Here is a 20795-nt window from a genome sequence, read left to right on the forward strand (position 1 = left end):
GCATTAATGATGCACAAAAATGCTTCAAAATGGAAATAAAAAAAGTTGGGGTCACCGTGCATCTAAGAGATTTATTAAGAAAAAACTGTTAAAAAGTGGTGAATTTTGATATTTTTTGTTCTTTTTATTTTAATTTATATCTTCTAGATAATATAAAGTGCTATCTTAAAAACTTTTATTTTATTTATAGCTTAACATTATATATATCAGTCAGAAAAATATCAAAACCAAATCTTATCTACTTTAATAGATATTTGAAATTACCTATCCCTAGCCCATTGTAAATCTTACGTCAATTTTACTCAAATGCCAGCCAAAAATAAGAGTGAAAATTTTTTTTTTCGCAAAAAGCATAATATATTTGGTTAAATGGTACATTATTAGCTATAATTTAATTATTTAGCATTAATTTTTGGCAAAAAATTTTATTAGCTCACCTGTCACAAAGTGACAAGGTGAGTTTTTGTGATTGCGCAGCGTCCGTCATCCGTCCGTGCGTAAACTTTTTCTTGTGACCACTCTAGAGGTCACGTTTTTAGCTCACCTGTCATAAAGTGACAAGGTGAGCTTTTGTGATCGCGCGGTGTCCGTCGTCCGTCCGTCAGTCCGTGCGTGCGTGCGTCCGTGCGTCCGTAAACTTTTGCTTGTGACCACTCTAGAGGTCACATTTTTTGTGGGATCTTTATGAAAATTGGTCAGAATGTTCATCTTGATGATATCTAGGTCAAGTTCGAAATTGGGTCACGTGCCATCAAAAACTAGGTCAGTAGGTCTAAAAATAGAAAAACCTTGTGACCTCTCTGGAGGCCATGTATTTCACAAGATCTTCATGAAAATTGGTCAGAATGTTCATCTTGATGATATCTAGGTCAAGTTCGAAACTGGGTCACGTGCCATCAAAAACTAGGTCAGTAGGTCTAAAAATAGAAAAACCTTGTGACCTCTCTAGAGGCCATATATTTCACAAGATCTTCATGAAAATTGGTCAGAACGTTCACCTTGATGATATCTAGGTCAAGTTCGAAACTGGGTCACGTGCCTTCAAAAACTAGGTCAGTAGGTCAAATAATAGAAAAACCTATTGACCTCTCTAAAGGCCATATTTTTCATGGGATCTGTATGAAAGTTGGTCTGAATGTTCATCTTGATGATATCTAGGTCAAGTTCGAAACTGGGTCACATGCGGTCAAAAACTAGGTCAGTAGGTCTAAAAATAGAAAAACTTTGTGACCTTTCTAGAGGCCATATATTTCACAAGATCTTCATGAAAATTGGTCAGAACGTTCACCTTGATGATATCTATGTCAAGTTCGAAACTGGGTCACGTGCCGTCAAAAAGTAGGTCAGCAGGTCAAATAATAGAAAAACCTTGTGACCTCTCTAGAGGCCATATTTTTCATGGGATCTGTATGAAAGTTGGTCTGAATGTTCATCTTGATGATATCTAGGTCAAGTTCGAAACAGCGTCATGTGCGGTCAAAAACTAGGTCAGTAGGTCTAAAAATAGAAAAACCTTGTGACCTCTCTAGAGGCCATACTTGTGAATGGATCTCCATAAAAATTGGTCAGAATGTTCATCTTGATGATATCTAGGTCAAGTTCTAAAGTGGGTCACATGCCATCAAAAAATAGGTCAGTAGGTCAAATAATGAAAAAACCTTGTGACCTCTCTAGAGGCCATATTTTTCATGGGATCTGTATGAAAGTTGGTTTGAGTATTTATCTTGATGATATCTAGGTCAAGTTTGAAACTGGGTCAACTGCGATTAAAAACTAGGTCAGTAGGTCTTGAAATAGAAAGACCTTGTGACCTCTCTAGAGGCCATACCCTTGAATGGATCTTCATGAAAATTGGTCAGAATGTTCACCTTGATGATATCTAGATCAAGTTTGAAACTGGGTCATGTGCCTTAAAAAACTAGGTCAATAGGTCAAATAATAGAAAAACCTTGTGACCTCTCTAGAGACCATATTTTTCAATGGATCTTCATGAAAATTGGTCAGAATTTTTATCTTGATAATATCTAGGTCAAATTCAAAACTGGGTCACATGAGCTCAAAAACTAGGTCACTATGTCAAATAAAAGAAAAAAACGACGTCATACTCAAAACTGGATCATGTGGGAAGAGGTGAGCGATTCAGGACCATCATGGTCCTCTTGTTCATGGGGTCTTTATGAAAATTGGTCAGAATGTTTACCTTGATGATATCTAGGTCAAGATCGAAACTGGGTCACATGCGGTCAAAAACTAGGTCAGTAGGTCTAAAAATAGAAAAACCTTGTGACCTCTCTAGAGGCCATATATTACACAAGATCTTCATGAAAATTGGTCAGAATGTTCACCTTGATGATATCTAGGTCAAGTTCGAAAGTGATTCAGGTGCCTTCAAAAACTAGGTCAGTAGGTCAAATAATAGAAAAACCTTGTGACCTCTCTAAAGGCCATATTTTTCATGGGATCTGTATGAAAGTTGGTCTGAATGTTCATCTTGATGATATCTAGGTCAAGTTCGAAACTGGGTCATGTGCGGTCAAAAACTAGGTCAGTAGGTCAAAAATAGTAAAACCTTGTGACCTCTCTAGAGGCCATACTTGTGAATGGATCTCCATAAAAATTGGTCAGTGTGTTTATCTTGATGATATCTAGGTCAAGTTCGAAAGTGGGTCACGTGCCATCAAAAAGTAGGTCAGTAGGTCAAATAATGAAAAAACGTTGTAACCTCTCTAGAGGCCATATTTTCATGGGATCTGTATAAAAGTTGGTCTGAATGTTTATATTGATGATATATAGGTCAAGTTTGAAACTGGGTCAACTGCGATCAAAAACTAGGTCAGTAGGTCTTAAAATAGAAAAACCTTTTGACCTCTCTAGAGGCCATACCCTTGAATGGATCTTCATGAAAATTGGTCAGAATGTTCACCTTGATGATATCTAGTTCAAGTTTGAAACTGGGTCACGTGCCATCAAAAACTAGGTCAGTAGGTATAGAAATAAAAAAACCTTGTGACCTCTCTAGAGGCCATACTTTTCATGGGATCTGTATGAAAGTTGGACTGAATGTTCATCTTGATGATATCTAGGTCAAGTTTGAAACTTGGTCAACTGCGGTCAAAAACTAAGTCAGTAGGTCTAAAATTAGAAAAATCTTTTGACCTCTCTCTAGAGGCCATATTTTTCAATGGATCTTCATGAAAATTGGTCTGAATGTTCACCTTGATGATATCTAGGTCAGTTTCGAAACTGGGTTACCTGCGGTCAAAAACTAGGCCAGCAGGTATAGAAATAGAAAAACCTTGTGACCTCTCTAGAGGCCACATTTTTCATGGGTCATGTGGGAACAGGTGAGCGATTCAGGACCATCATGGTCCTCTTGTTAGAAAGCAGTTTTCGAAGAAACATTTTTCAAAATGGCGGATATCCTGAAAAAAAACGCTAGTACCTCTTTAAATAGAATATCGGGTTACATTTTGGTGCACATTCTCTCCATCTCTGTTATTACTAAATGGATTTGATTCAAACTTAAAAAAGTTGTTCCACATCATAACACATGTCATATGACACAAGGTCCTAAGTCTGGTGACAATTATTTTATGAATTATGTCCCCTTGTAACTTGTTTTATGAATTATGTCCCCTTGTTACTTGGAAATTTAAGTCAGTTTTGATGTATTTTCATTGTTATACCTCCACCAAACATGTTTTGGGGGGCTATGTAGGAGTCAGTTTTGTCCCGTCCGGTCGTGTCGCGTCATGTCCCGAAATCTATTATCTCAGTTACTACTAAATGGATTTGATTCAAACTCAAAATAGGTGTTCCACCTTATCACCCACATCATGTGACACAAGGTGCATAACTCTGACACCAACTTTTCATGAATTATGCCCCCTTTTACTTAGAATTTAAGGTTAATTTTGATGCATTTTCACTATATCTCAGTTATTACTATAACAACCTTCAGTTGTTATTTATATCTATGTGTGTTTTTTATTATACAATAAGACCTGAAATTCTTATTATAAACTTTTAACGCCTCAAGAAAGCTAGATCCTAATATTGAAAGAACTGATAGGCATTCCGATAGACATATGACAGAACTGATAGACATTCCGATAGACAATTGATAGAACCGAAAGACTTAGTCAATCTTCTTGAAATCAAGTTCCATTTGAAAAACAGTTTAGTTCAATAGTCACATTATCATTATGTAACAATTTAGTCACTTTTAGTTTGATGTTAGACTGATATATGCATGATTTCTTCAGATTTTCTCAAGAATATTTTGAGATTTAACGCGGAATCTTTCACTTCCGGTTGTCTGTAATGCTAAGTTTTCCAGCAATCTTTACAGTATTCTACAGTGAATCTGAAGTAATCATTATTTCAAGGTTTTTAAGTAAGGTTTTTACCATCATTCTGTCAATTTAAGTTTTACTGTAGCATATGCTATAGGCTGTTTTCAGATCGATTCTGCTCAAAAGTTGAGTGAGCGCCATATTTTGAAATGTCTTTCGCTCACTTCATTCGTGAAAGACATATGTCTTTCGCACTCTACCTGATAAAATAAGCAGTTCTACCAACCTTAACTTGCATGGATAAATTCCTTATATTCCAAAGCATCCATTTGTTTAATGATAGATAACTTTCAACTGGTTACATTTATGTATTTTATCACTAAAGATATTTCAACTGCGAAATGTCTTTCAAGATGGCGGCATTCTGATAGATTTGCCAGAGATGCTGGCTGTAACGGCTCATTTCATTGGTCGACATTTTTAGACCACGTTTTTTCATTGGTGTTAGACTTTTCTTGCCAGACTTTTTCTCTGTAAATATAAGTGTGTCACTGGAAATACCTTAACCTTCACGCCTATGTAAAAAGTATATACTGAAACTAGACTACTCTTTGTAAACTGCTACGCGACTAGTCAAACTTAGTCGTGACTTATTGTATGCCTGATAACTTAATACACCTATTTTAATGAGATGTACAGTTAATTATCATTGTTCAAAAGTAGCTTAAGTGGTAATGAACATCTGATTATAGATATTTTGAGCTGTTTACATCAAAATTACCAATTTGTGATGTATTGCTAAAGACTACTGAATCAGTTATAAAGTTAGTAAAAACTTCCAGCAATCTATATTGCTCATTACAACCATGAACTTAAAACTGTGTTGACTTTAATTTCTTCCGCCTGCCATTACTGACTTAGCACCTACGGGTGTTACATTACTAAATAGATTTGATTCAAACTTAAAATAGATGTTCCACGTTATCACCCACATCATGTGACACAAGGTGCAAAACTCTGACACCATTTTTTCATGAATTATGCCCCCTTTTAATTAGAACTTAAGGTTAATTTTGATGCATTTTCACTATATCTCAGTTATTACTAAATGGATTTGATTCAGACTTAAAATAGGTGTTCCACCTTACCACCCCCATCTTGTGACACAAGGTGCATAACTCTGACACTAACTTTTCATGAATTATGCCCCCTTTTACTTAGAATTTAAGGTAAATTTTGATGCATTTTCAGTATATCTCAGTTATTACTAAATGGAATTGATTCAAACTTAAAATAGATGTTCCACCTCATCACCCACATCATGTGACACAAGATGCATAACTCTGACACCTTTTACTTAGAATTTAAGACTATTGATGCATTTTCACTATATATCATTCTGATTGGCTTAGAGCCAAAGGGAAGTAAGCTTTTTTAAAACTTGTACTGAGTTACTTCCCCTTAAATTCCAAGAATTTGTCTATTTTTAGAAATTCTGTTTTTTGATTTTCAATATTTTAGGTATTTTCTAACTTTTTAGCTCACCTGAGCCAAAGGCTCATGGTGAGCTTTTGTGACCACTCAATGTCCGTCGTCCGTCGTGTGTCGTGTGTCCATCAACATTTTCTAAAAAAATCTTCTTGAAAACCACTAGGCAGAATTACACCAAACTTCACAGGAATGATCCTTGGGTGGCCCCCTTTCAAAATTGTTCAAAGAATTGAATTCCATGCAGAACTCTGGTTGCCATGGAAAAACTTTAAAAATCTTCTTGTCCAAAACCACAAGGCGTAGAGCCTTGATATTTAGCATGTGACATTATCTAATGGTCCTCTATGAAGATTGTTCAAATTGTGCCACTGGGGTGAAAAGAGGCCCCGCCCCGGGGGTCCTAAGTTTACATAGACTTGTATAGGAAAAAACTTTGAAAATCTTCTTGTCTGAAACTGCAAGACCTAGGCCATTGATAGTTGGTATAAAGCATTGCCTTGTGGTCCTCTATCAAGATTGTTCAAATTACGCACCTGGGGTGAATAGAGGCCCTTCCTCGGGGGATCTTAAGTTTTACATAGACTTATATAGGAAAAAACTTTAAAAATCTTCTTGCCTGAAACTGCAAGGCCTAGGCTTTTGATATTTGATATGTTTCATTGCCTTGTGGTCCTCTACCAAAATTGTTCTAATTATGCCCCTGGGGTGAAAAGAGGCCCTGCCCTGGGGGTCCCAAATTTTACATAGACTTAATAGGAAAAAAAAAATCTTCTTTTCTGAAAGTTTAAGGCCTAGGCCTTTGATATTTGGAATGTAGCATTGCCTAGTGGATCTCTAGCAAGATTGTTCAAATTATGACCCTGGGGTGAAAAGATGCCCTGCCCTGGGGGTCACTTGTTATATGAGTTATGATAATATTTATTCCTATATATCATATTTCCTAGACTGTTTAATTATAATTACCTGATGACCGTAAGTGATAAGGAGTCACTTGACTGTGACCTTGACCTACTGACCTACTTTCTTGGGTCATGTGGGATAAAAAACTACGTCAGTAGGCCAGATCAAAAGAAAAGCTTGTTAACACTCAAGAGGCCACAGTTGTGACTCAATCTTTATAAAACTTGGTCAGAATGTATTTCTTAATGACCTCTAGGTCAAGTTCGAATCTGGGTTATGTGGGGTCAAAAACTAGGTCAGTATGCCAGATCAAAGGAAAAGCTTGTGAACACATAAGGCAACAGTTGTGGCTCAATCTTTATGAAACTTAATCAGAATGTTTGTCCTGATGATTTCTAGGTCAAGTTTGAAACTGGGTCATTTGGGGTCAAAAACTAGGTCACCTGGTCAAATCAAAGGAAAAGCTTGTGAACACTCAATGTCGCAGTTGTGACCCAATCTTTATGAAACTTGGTCAGAATGTTTGTCTTGATGATCTCTAGGTCAGATTCAAAACTGGGTCATATGGGGTCAAAAACTAGGTCAGTAGGCCAGATGAACTCTGGTGAGCGATATAGGGCCATCATGGCCCTCTTGTTTATTATTAGTCCTGTGTAAAAAGTAAAAATATTTTTCTGTGATAACGTGTGTCGATAAGGCATTTTTATGCCCCCACTTTGGGGGGGGGCATATAGATTTGCCCTTGTCCGTCCTTCTGTCCGTCCGTCCGTCTGTCCGTCCGTCCGTCCGTCCTTCCGAGAATGATGTGTTGCACCTAGCTCCAAAAGTATTTGACGTAGAGTCACAAAACTTTACAGGAATGTTGGTCAGCATGTGTAGTTGTGCACCTGGGGTTTTGCGTCCGGATTCATCCAGTCATGTAGGAGTTATGGCCCCTGACTTAGTAAAAAATTTGTCATTTTAATGTTGTGTTGTGCATAGCTCCAAAAGTATTTGACCTAGAGTCACCAAAGTTTACAGGAATGTTGGTCAGCATGTGCAGTTGTGCACCTGGGGTTTCGCTTCCGGATTCATTCAGTCGTGTAGGAGTTATGGCCCCTGACTTAGTTAAAAATTGGTCATTTTAATGTTGTGTTGTGCGTAGCTCCAAAAGTATTTGACCTAGAGTCACCAAAGTTTACAGGAATGTTGGTCAGCATGTGCAGTTGTGCATCTGGGGTTTTGCGTCCGGATTCATTCAGTATTGTAGGAGTTATGGCCCCTGACCTGGGAAAAAATTGTCATTTTAATGTCATGTAGTGGGGGTATCTGTGTCCCATGGACACATTTCTAGTTTTTGTATTCATTTTTAGTGTATCTCTTATATTAGAGATTTTTATATTTACCTCATCCCTCATCCTGGGCACATATACTAGTATTACTTATATGTGCCGAGGAAGCCCAGGATGAAGTACTCCAAAGACGAGTAAAATTTTGTTTAGTATTAAGGTTTTTTTTTACGTTTTATATTATTCTAAGTATTTCTAAAATTTCTTATGGTTGACGGTTGCCATTCTTCTGTGACAGGACCGTATGGTGGGGGTATAAGTCACTCCTGTGACAATTCTAGTTATTGCAGGAGCAATTTGATTAAAATTTTAACAGGAGAGTCATTGACCCTAAAGTGCTCACCTGTGTACAAGGCTTCGAGTGTGTTTGTACAAGTACAGAGTTAGGTTTCTTCTATGTTAGCCTTTATTATATACATGTCACACACATTTTTGAACGTAGGGAAATAATTTGAACAATTACGGTAGGAATTACAAATCTGATATCACACGCCAAATATCAAGACTCATTTTCAAAGTTTCTTGCATACAGAAGGGTCATGATGACCCTTGATCGCTCTCCTGAGTAATATGATCTACATGTTTCAGATGTCAAACTGATGCTAAAATATTAAGAAAGTAGGTCAGTAAGTCACATTCATGGTCACTGAAAGTCAGTTTTAAGATCGGTATGCAAAACTGTATGTCATTTAAATTTCAAGGCTGTATCTTAAAAAAACAAGAATGTAGGTCAAGGTCACAGTCAAGTGAACCCTAATTACTTTGGGTCATCAGGTAATTATAAACAGTCTAGGAAATATGATCAGGTAATTTTTGAAGTAGATTTTCCTTTATAACTCATATAACAACTAAGTGACCCTTGGGCGGGGCCTCTTTTCACACCAGGGGCATAATTTGAAAAAATCTTGTTAGAGAGCCACTAGGCAATGCTACATACCAAATATCAAAAGCCTAAACCTTGAACTTTCAGTGAAGAAAATTTTTAAAAGTTTTTTCTTATGTAAGTCTATGTAAAGCTTGGGACCCCCAGGGCAGGACCTCTTTTCACCCCAGAGGCATAATTTTAACAATCTTGGTAGAGGACCACAATGCAATGCCACATACCAAACATTAAAGGCCTAGGTCTTGTGGTTTTAGACAAGAAGATTTTTAAAGTTTTTTCCTATATAATGTTCTGGCCGTGCACATGCCCTTGCACGCGAACATTAGGGTTCGTTTTCTAGGCGCTAGCATGTTATATCTGAAGGGAGCGAGCTGTACATGCTGTACGTGAGTCTATAGCTCTACCATATGTAGATGTCAGGGTATAGAAGTATAAGAGGCCCGGTGGCTCAGTCAGGAGTCTAGATCATGTACTCTGTAGACAAATGGCACTGGGTTCCAGTCCAGGTGAGACAGTACATGTCCGTTTTGTGCCGCAGTTCCTTCATAGGGAGGACCTCTTTGGGTTGGTAATATAAGTATATGGTTACTATACTACATAACACAACATAACACCAGCTCAAGGTTACTAGTTTTAATGAAGTATTAATTACATAATTTGAACAATCTTGGTAGAGGACCACAAGGTAATGCTACATACCAAATATCAAACGCCTTTCTGGTTTCAGAGGACCACAAGGTAATGCTACATACCAAATATCAAACGCCTTTCTGGTTTCAGACAAGAAGATTTTTTAAGTATTTTCCTATATAAGTCTATGTAAAACTTGGGACCCCCCTAGGTGGAGCTTTTTTTCACCCCAGGGCATAATTTGAACAACTTTTATTGAAGACCATTAGATGATGTCAATTGCTAATTATTGAGGCTCTATGCCTTGTGGTTTATGACAATAAGATTTTCAAATTTTTCCCTATATACGTCTATGTAAACCATATTTGACCCTAAGGAGATAATTTGAACAATCTTGGTAGAGGACCACAAGGTAATGCTACATACCAAATATCAAACGCCTTTCTGGTTTCAGAGGACCACAAGGTAATGCTACATACCAAATATCAGACGCCTTTCTGGTTTCAGAGGACCACAAGGTAATGCTACATACCAAATATCAAACGCCTTTCTGGTTTCAGACAAGAAGATTTTTTAAGTATTTTCCTATATAAGTCTATGTAAAACTTGGGACCCCCCTAGGTGGAGCTTTTTTTCACCCCAGGGCATAATTTGAACAACTTTTATTGAAGACCATTAGATGATGTCAATTGCTAATTATTGAGGCTCTATGCCTTGTGGTTTATGACAATAAGATTTTCAAATTTTTCCCTATATACGTCTATGTAAACCATATTTGACCCTAAGGAGATAATTTGAACAATCTTGGTAGAGGACCACTAGATGATGCTACATACCAAATATAAAAGCCCTATGACCTGTGGTTTTGGATAAGAAGATTTTTAAAGTTTTTCATTTCGGTTGCCACGGCAACCAGAGTTCTTTATGGAATTCAATTCATTGAACAATTTTTAAAGGAGACCATCCAAGGAACATCCCTCCGAAGTTTCATCCAAATTGGTCTGGTGGTTTAGGAGGAGATGTTGTTTAAAGGGAAGTGTGGACGGACGATGGACGCCTGACGGTGAGCGATTACAATAGCTCACCCTGAGCTTTTGGCTAAAAAGCCTATAGTAAGTACATGTCAGACACAGGAGCGTAGCCATTTATTTTACCTTAGGGCAGTAAGGACAAGTATGGTAGAGAGTCAAACCCTTCTATCATATGCCAAATATCAAAGCTCTAGAGAAAAGGAGTTTTAAAGTCTGATAGCTGAAAACCTATTTTTGGCTCACTTGAGCCTTTGGCTCATGGTGAGCTTTTGTGACCACTCGATGTCCGTCGTCAGATGTCCGCATGTCAACATTTTCTAAAAAAATATTCTTGAAAATCACTGGACAGAATTACACCAAACTTCACAGGAATGATCCTTGGGTGGCCCCCTTTCAAAATTGTTCAAAGAATTGAATTCCATGCAGAACTCTGGTTGCCATGGCAACCGAAAAAGAACTAAACAATTCTCCTTGTGTAAAACCACAAGGCATAGAGCCTTGATATTTGGCATGTGACATAATCTAATGGTCCTCTATGAAGATTGTTCAAATTGTGCCCCTAGGGTGAAAAGAGACCCCTCCCGGGGGTGGGGGTCACAAATTTTGCATAGACTTATATAGGAAAAATCTTTAAAAATCTTCTTGTCTAAAACCACATGACCGAGGCCTTTGATATTTCGTATGTAGCATTGTCTTGTGGTCCTCTAATAAAATTGTTCAAATTATAATCCTAGGGTTAACAGAGGCCCTGTCCTGGGGGTCTCAAGTTTTAGATAGACCTATATAGGAAAAAAACTTTAAAAATCTTCTTGTCTGAAACTGCAAGGCCTAGGCTTCTGATATTTTGTATGTAGCATTGCCTAGTGGATCTCTAACAAGATTGTTCAAATTATGCCCCTGGGATGAAAAGAGGCCCGGCCCTGGGGGTCACTTGTTATATGAGTTATATAGGAATAAATACTTCAAAAATTATCAGATCATTTCCTAGACTGTTTAATAATAATACCTGATGACCCCAAGCGATTAGGGGCCACTTGACTGTGACCTTGATCTACTTTCTTGTTTTTTAAGATACAGCCTTAATATTTGGATGATGTGTACAGTTATGCACACGGATCTTAAAATTGATTTTCAGTGACCATGAATATGACCTACTGACCTACTTTCTTAATATTTAAGCATCAGTTTGCCATTTGAACCATGTGGCTCATATAACTCAGGTGAGCGATGCAGGGTCATCATGACCTTCTTGTTAACTAAGAAGAACCGTATGTGCAATGAACCAGAACCATTTGAACAACTTTGAAAGAGGGCTTCCCAGAGATCATTTGTGTAAAGTTTCATCAAAATCCATTCAGTGGTTTTAGAGGAGATAAGAAATGCAGATATTAAGTGGAAAATTTCGCATTAGTGCTCGCTTCAAACTCCAACACATTGTTACTTTCCCTTATCGGTACAGTAGATTGTTTGACAATATTTCTTCGTTTAGGTTGTGCGCACTTCTTCAGATGGTATTTTCACAAAAAACAAAGAGTTTTCGCGAAAAGATTTTTTTCCCTCAAAACAAAATGTTTTTTTTGCATGAAAAGATACACGATCTTAAAAATTAATCTTTTCATGAAAAGTTTTTAAAATTTGTTCTTATCTAAAAAAATAGAAACATTGTCTGAATATTTCGATTTTGGGAGTGAATTTCAAAATAAGTTGGCACAAATGTTCAACATAGAAAATAACTTCACAGGAACAAAGCTTGGTCTGTTACTCAATGGTCAAGGTTGCAATGCAAGGTTAAAGGTCACAAAAAGGCATTTTTAACTCAATTGAGCACGAAGTACTCAAGGTGAGGTATTGTGACCGGTCATTGTCCGGTGTCCGTCGGCGTGCGACGTGCGCCAACATTAAATATTGCCTTGCTCTAGAGGCAACAGTTGCGACCCAATCTTTATGAATCTTGGTCAGAATATTTGTCTTGAATATCTCTAGCTCAAGTTCGAAACTGGGTCATGTGGATCAAAAACTAGGTCAGTAGGCCAGATCACAGGAAAAACTTGTGAACGCTCTAGAGGCCAAAGTTGTGATTCAATCTTTATGAAACTTGGTCAGAATGTTTAACTTGATGATCTCCAGATAAAGTTCGAAACTGAGTCATTTGGGGTCAAAAACTAGGTCACCTGGTCAAACCAAAGGAAAAGATTATGACACTCTAGAGGCCACAGTTGTGACTCAATCTTTATGAAACTTAGTCAGAATGTTTGTCTTGATGATCTCTAGGTAAAGTTTGAAACTGGGTCCTGTGGGGTTAAAAACAAGGTCACCAGGTCACTAGGCCAGATCAAAGAAAAAGCTTGTTAACAATCTAGAGACCACAATTCAAGTTTGAAACTCATGAGAATTGGTCAGAATTTACCTCGATGACCTCTAGGTCAGCTTCTAATCTGGGTCATGTAGGATCAAAAACTAGGTCACCAATCAATTCAAAGGAAAAACTTGTGAACACTCTAGAGGCCACAGTTGTGACTCAGTCTTTATGAAACTTGGTCTGAATGTTTTTCTTGATGATGTCCAGGTGTAGTTCGAAACTGCGTCATGTGGGGTTAAAAACCAGGTCACCTGGTCAATTCAAAGGAAAAGCTTGTGAACACTCTAGAGGCCAAGGTTGTGATTCAATCTTTATAAAAATTGGGCAGAATGTTTGTCTTGATGATCTCTAGGTCAAGTTCGAATCTGGGTCATGTTGGGTCAAAAACTAGATCACTAGGCCAAATCAAATGAAATCTTGTGAACACTCTAGAGGCCACAGTTGTGACTCAATCTTTATGAAACTTGGTCTGAATGTTTTTCTTGATGATGTCCAGGTTAAGTTCGAAACTGCGTCATGTGGGGTTAAAAACCAGGTCACCTGGTCAAATCAAAGGAAAAGCTTGTGAACACTCTAGAGGCCAAGGTTGTGATTCAATCTTTATAAGAATTGGGCAGAATGTTTGTCTTTATGACCTCTAGGCCAAGTTCGAATCAGGGTCATGTGCAGTCAAAAACTAGGTCATCTGGTCAAATCAAAGGAACAACTGGATAACTTTCCAGAGACCACATTTATGACCCTATTTTCATGAAACTTGGTCAAAATGATGATCTTTATCCCAAGTTTGAATCTTGATCATCTGGGGGTCTTAAACTAGGTCTCCTGTTAAAATCAAAGAAAAACCTTGTGCATGCAACAGGGGCTGCATTTTTCATTTAATGTGCATGAAACTTTGTCAGAATGTTTGTCTGCATGAAATCTGGGAGGAATTTTTATCTAGGTCACTTGAGGCCAAAAACTAGGTCACCAGGTCAAATCAAAGGATAAGCTTGTTTCTACTCTAGGGGCCACATTTTTTATTCTATCTTCGTAAAACCTGGTCAGAATGTGTGTTATCATCTTGGATGATTTCAAATCTGGGTTACATAGGATCGAAAACTAGGTCGCTGGATCAAATCAAAGGAAAAGCTTGGAAACACTCAAGAGGCCACGTTTTTGCTCCAATATTCCTGAAACTTTGTCAGAATGTTTGTTTTCATAAAACATTGGAGAAGTTCGAGTCTGGGTCATGTTTGGTAAAGAACTAGGTTACTAGGTCAACAAAAATGCTTATTTACACTAATGAGGCCACATTTTCGGTCCAATCTTAATGAAAATTGGTCAGAATATTTGTTTCCATGAAATCACTAGGTAAAACATGTTAACACTGTTATGGTGTGTTACTCGGTGAGCGACCTAGGGTCATCTTGGCCCTCTTGTTTCAACTTTTGTCAAAATTTGTTGTATATTTTAAATGATTTTAAAGTTTCTCTTGTCAGCTCTTGTTGTGAGTGCAATGTATGTTGGAAATGACGATTTTGTTCTTTTGATTTGCAAAATTTCAGATATTTAGTGACACGATAGAGACCACATTTTGTACTTGTATTGGCATAATATCTCGGTTCCTTTCGAAAATTGGCCAGATCCTATCATGGGTTCCAGAGTTATGGCCCCTTAAAGGGCCAAAATTTGCTATTTCTGGCTTGTGAACACGATAAAGACCATATTTTGCAATCAGCTTTAATTAAACTTGCACACATCTTGTATTGGCATAATATCTCGGATCCTTCCGAAAACTGGCAGATCCCATCATGGGTTCCAAAGCTATGGCCCCTTAAAGAGCCAAAATTTGCTATTTTGGCTTGCGAACAAGATAGAGACCACATTTTGCAATCAACTTTAATCAAACTTGAACACAACTTGTATTGGCCTAATATATCGGTTCCTTTCAAAAACTGGCCAGATCCCATTATGAGTTTCAGAGTTATGGCCCCTTAAAGGGCAAAATTTGCTATTTTGGCTCGTGAACACGATAGAGACCACATTTTGCAATCAACTTAAATCAAAGGTGCACACAACTTGTATTGGCATAACATCTCGGTTCCTTTCGAAAACTGACCAAAACCCATTATGGGTTCCAGAGTTATGGCCCCTTAAAAGGCCAAAATTTGCTATTTTGGCTTTTGCTGCAATATAGAGAATTCATTTATGGTTTGATTTGATACAAACTTGCAAAATATCTTCAGCAACAATAACTCTTGGATTCCATGTGAATCTGTCAGATCCATCATAGGTTCCGGAGTTACGGCCCCTGATTGACCCCTGAAAGAGCCAAAATTTGTTAAGTTTTACCTTGTTAAAATGATTTAAGTGACTTTTTATACTTGATTTTAACCACACTTACACATAACTTAAGTCACAATAAGATCTCGGTACCTTTCGAAAACCAGCTAGATTCCATCGTCGGTTCTAGTGTTACTGCCTCTGAAAGGGGCAAAATTTTCTGTTTTGACCCTTTCAGCCATTCAGTTAGAGGTCTCATTTATGCTTTGATTTGATACAAACTTGCACAGAATGATTATCTTGATGATCTCTAGGCCTGGATCGAAACTGGTTCATGTCAGATCAAAAACTAGGTCATCCGGTCAAATTAAAGGGAAAGCTTGTTTACAACCTAGAGGCCACATTTTATGAACAGCTTGTTAACACTCTTGTTCATTTGATGTGCATGAAACTTAGTCAGAATGTTTGTCTGCATGACGTGTCAAATGAATTTTTATCTGGGTCATGTGTGGACAAAAACTAGGTCACCAGATAAAATCAAAGAATAAGCTTGTTTACACCCTAGGGGGCACATTTTTGATTCTGCTTATAAAACTTGGTCATTATGTTTATAACAATGAAGTCTTGGATGATTTCAAATCTGGGTCACGTTGGGTCAAAACTAGGTCACTAGGTCAAATCGAAGGAAAAGCTTGTATACACTCTAGAGGCCACTTTTTTGCTCCAATCTTCCCGAAACTTTGTTAGAATGTTTGTTTTCATGAAATTTTGCACAGGTTCAAATCTGGGTCATGTGGGTTAAATACACTAGGTCACTAGGTCAAATTAAAGAAAATGCTCGTTTACACTCAAGAGGCCACGTTTTTGGGTCCAGTCTTAATGAAAATTGGTCAGAATATTTGTCTCCATGAAATCACTAGGTAAAACGTGTTTACACTGTTATGGTGAGCGACCTAGGGCCATATTGGCCCTCTTGTTACTTTTAATGTCTGACCTGGCCCATAATAATGGTATCAGAGTTGAAACGAGAAAAATTAGCTTCACAAGAAGAAAAGAAGCAGGAAAGAAATCAAAGAGCAGAAAAGAAAGCATTTTTGTCGGACATCATGTGGAAAATTCCTTTTTTTAGTTTGAAGAATGTGCTAGAAATAGATTTGATGGGCGTGTTATTCTATAAAGTCTTAAACATGTGAATGTGCATTTCTCAAGCAAATACTGATATATTATTTTAGATGTTAGCATATCCAAATTATTTGTTCGGTGTGTTACGATAATTACCATTTGCGTAATAGTACTGGCAGTAGCTTCGCAATTGTTACGCGCAAATAGCCAATCTGCGCATTTTGTAGATTGCACAGTGCAAATAACCAATTTGCAATTAGATCAATGATTGGTAAATAATAGTTTTGATAACATGTTATATACAAGTTTGAAACCCAGTCATTTTGGATGAACAAAAATACGGCACAAGACTGAATGTGAGAACAACCTTGTGTACACAATACATGTACATTTCATTCCATATACCGAAACATAGAACATTTTATCAAGGTCAATTTCACATATGGGTGATGATTAGTCAATAAGTAGGTCAACCATAAAAATCTTGCTCACACTACAAAAGCAATGTTTTTTCTCCAACATTCAAGAACCCTCAACAGACTGTCTGTTTGCCTAGGTTCTATAACCAGCACCAGCATCGTAATATAACGTTCTGTTCTATTTGTACTACATACACTGCTTTGTTTGGCGCGGAGTTTCCTTTTGCTGCATCTTGCAGCAATTTTCGTACTTGTATGATGAAGTGCTAAGAATATGCACTACATTCGCTCATCACATTTGTATTTTCATTAAACTTCTTACATTCTTTACCATGAACATTTATTATAAACATGTAAAGTTGTGTACCAACACCTGGTCACCCCCTTGCCTTGGTCACACCCCATCCCCCCCCCCCCCCCCCCCCCCCCCCCCCCCCCCAAACAATTTTTTTTTCATTTCTTAGATGTTTTTCAAACCTTCCATGAATATTTATCAACATGCAAAGTTATAACGTTCCCCATTCCTTTTTAAAAAATGTCCAAACCTCCAACATGTGAAGTTGTAACCACACCCACCCTGCCGCTAGCCATGTTCAAGATTTCTTCCTTGATTGTGCTCTCTTAAGGACATCTGTTCTTTTAAGTTCAAATGTACATGTTAAACAGAAACACTTGGTGCCAAACTACTTGAAAACAATATTTCGTTCTAGTTACACTTCAAGCTCACATTTCAAATAACTCCATTTAATTTTAAAAGCTGAGCTTATTACAGTAAACAATTCCATTAAAATAATTTATTTAGTCAGGATCAACGTAACATACATTTATTATGTACACTTTCTTATGCCACCTACGGAAGCTTATCAGGGCCTCCACTTATCTAAAAGTTTCGCGTCAAGTCAACTTGTGTCTTTTCGTTTTGAACAGAAACATCTGATGAAGGCGTGATAATTAATACGTTATACGTAAATGTTTTTAATCATTACGCATACGTTTTTATCGAATTGCGTGAAATATTTGTCAATGCGATTAACTTCTACACGTCTAACTAGATCTTTCAGCGAAGTCGTCAAGAAACATAACAAGAAGATAAATGTATTTGGTATTTCAACATAATTTACTCGACTTGTTACATCTTTTTCTCGAGAACGTTTACTTTAAGGCGATATAATTATGCATGTCACGTGATACTTAAACACGTCAGGTTCAAAAATTGCCTATATTGGTCTTGTCTGCACAGTGATGGTTTCATTATGTCTACCCCAGAAATATTCTAGGGAGACATATTGTTTTTCCCCGAGTTGTCTGTTTGTCCGTCTGTCTGTCCCGACGTGCCCACATGTAAATTTGGGGTTAGCGTTTCTGTTGAATTTGACATTCTGAGGTTGTGGTCATTCTGGGGTTAAATTGGTATTGTGGGGTTAAAAAATAGTATTGTGGGGTTAAAAGGATCAAAGGAAGATAATAGGTAATATAAGGGATTACCCCACAAATCCTGTAAGTTCGTCTGTCTGTCCTTCACAAATCGTGTCCGGGCTGTATTGTTTAAACCCCTTAAAGGATTTTCAAATTACTTGGCACAAATAGTCACTGTAACAAATCATGGAGGCTGGGGGAGACATGTGTTTTTGTTACAAAAACCCTTCTTGTTTGTGAGTTGATTTTAACTTTTGCACATAACTTTTACCACCAAAAGATCTTGGTTCCTTTCTTGAACCAGGCATATCCCATGATTGACTCCAGAGTTATATCCCCTAAAAGGGCAAAACTTGTCTAATTTGTGGTCTTGTCTGCACAGAATTATTGTTTCATTTATGATTTTATTTTTCAGCTATATTTCAATATGAACATGTGAAATTTCATAATAACACAACAAAACTTCCCCCTCTTCCACCCCACCCCCACATCACAACCCCCTCCCCACACTGAGGTGACCCCCCCCCCCCCCCCCCCTTAAAAATCTATTGTTCAGCTATATTTTCAATATAAACAGATTTATAGAAAATTTCTCACAATGTTTTTCTCGAAAATCACGATGTATATTTTGTTTTCAATTAAATATTTGTCGAAAATAGAAAAACATCGAGCATATTGAGAAAAGTTAAGTCGAAAAGTGAAAAACATCGAGCATATCGAGAAAAGTTAAGTCGAAAAGAGAAAAACATCGAGCATATCGAGAAAGGTTAAGTTGCATTACCTCTATACTTTTAATCTTTGTCAATAAATTTTATTGACATGTGTAAAACATCTTATCCAGGCGTATAAAGACAAGTCGACTTAGCACAAAACATCTCACCAACTGTAGGCCCTAATAAGCTTCCGTAGCCACCTTTCTGCCACGAGATAGTCGGGTAGCTATCGCGATACTTCAAAAAAGTATCTTGATAAAGCGAAGTTTTCTGAAAAGTTTATCACAATAGCCTAAAGTTTCCTGGAAATAAAAGGCATATCGAGAAAAAATAATTTATTGCGATAAAGTTTTCAGAAAAATGTACAACTTCGCCGAAAAGTTAAAAACATTATCGTGATAGTTACCGAGCATCTCGTAGCAGTTCCAAGCATTAACGCGAAAAATTGCGCTAAAATATTTCCAGGAAATGAATAAAAATATCTTGAAAACATTATTTATTGCTGAAATGTTTTCAGAAAAATGCACACATTTCCTGGAAAGCTTACAAATTATCACGTGGCAGAAATATACCACCATATTACTTTCTGTTAAACTGATTTTGACTAATGAAATTATTTGCTTCTTAGTAACATCCTTAACTTTTTGCCGGATAATTTTTTTTTGCCATTCCTCACCACAAACCCTTTCGGCGGGGGATACCAGTTCATCGAATTTGCTTGTTTATTATATAATAGAAATCAAATTCAATAAACAAAAATAATGTAACGTTTACTACAAATGCATAAATTCAAAAAGACTATTATACGCTCGATCATGGATACATTGATTTATAACGGAAACACAGACGAGACATCTGATGATCTGAAGTTACATTTTTCTTGTTCCAACAACATATTATATAAATATTGCATTCCTGAGAGGGTGATATGAAAAATGTTCACCGCGAGATATATGAATATTGACCGAGGCGCCATATATTTCATATCACCCTCTCAGGAATGCAATATTTATTTTATTATACCGAAAGCTTATAAGGGTCACAGCATTTACTGGAAAATCAACATAATAATTTATTTAACATTAAAAAGTAATTACTAACCAAATAATGAAGACAGAATTAAAGAGTCTTTACTTGTTAGCACTTATAATTTGTGGCGACTTTGCTGTGTAATAAGACTTTTTTACATATCGCTGACCCTTACTGTATATTTATTCTAATAGTTCAACATTGCGTCAATCAGTAGCATTCGATAAACGGCGATAACTTTCTTTTTCTAAACGAAACATATAAGTGTGAGCACTCATTTTCTTAGTTAGATCATTTCCAAACTTATTGTAGTTTCCAAACTTATTGTAGTAGTTTCGATTCAATATTTGATGAAAAATTCTTTTCGAAATATTTTGCACGTTGCATAAAAATGAAAACTCGGCCGTGTTCGCACATGCAAGAGCACCAGAAAAGCGGGGTAATTTAATCCTATAGCATAATTATATAAGCGCCTCGTCTGTAAATTTATCGACTCAGTCTTTTAATCAATGCGAAAGTATCAATCTTTCAACGGGTGATATGATAAAAATAATACTGGTACTGATGATAAACCAGGACAGATGATGAAGTCGACCACCTTGGAATTATTCGATTGCAATCGGTTATTCATATAATTGAACACACCATCTAATAGCAACCACTAACAACACCAACTGGTGTAAACAAAAACAAAACTGGTAAATATTCTGTATATATAAATGACTTACATTTATCTGAATAACAAAATATGTATCCAAAATTACTGGGGAGGGTGCCTTTTACGCATGCTCACTGTCAACACATAAAGGCCTGACATTTGGTCACTTTTCATTATTTGATCCGGAATGACTGTTGCATCATTTTTGAGAGTTTCAATATAATACTATGAGGAAAATTTTGTAAATGACAAAGTGGTC

Source organism: Mercenaria mercenaria, chromosome 12, assembly GCF_021730395.1.
Source record: "Mercenaria mercenaria strain notata chromosome 12, MADL_Memer_1, whole genome shotgun sequence".
In the NCBI taxonomy this organism is placed as follows: Eukaryota; Metazoa; Mollusca; class Bivalvia; order Venerida; family Veneridae; genus Mercenaria; species Mercenaria mercenaria.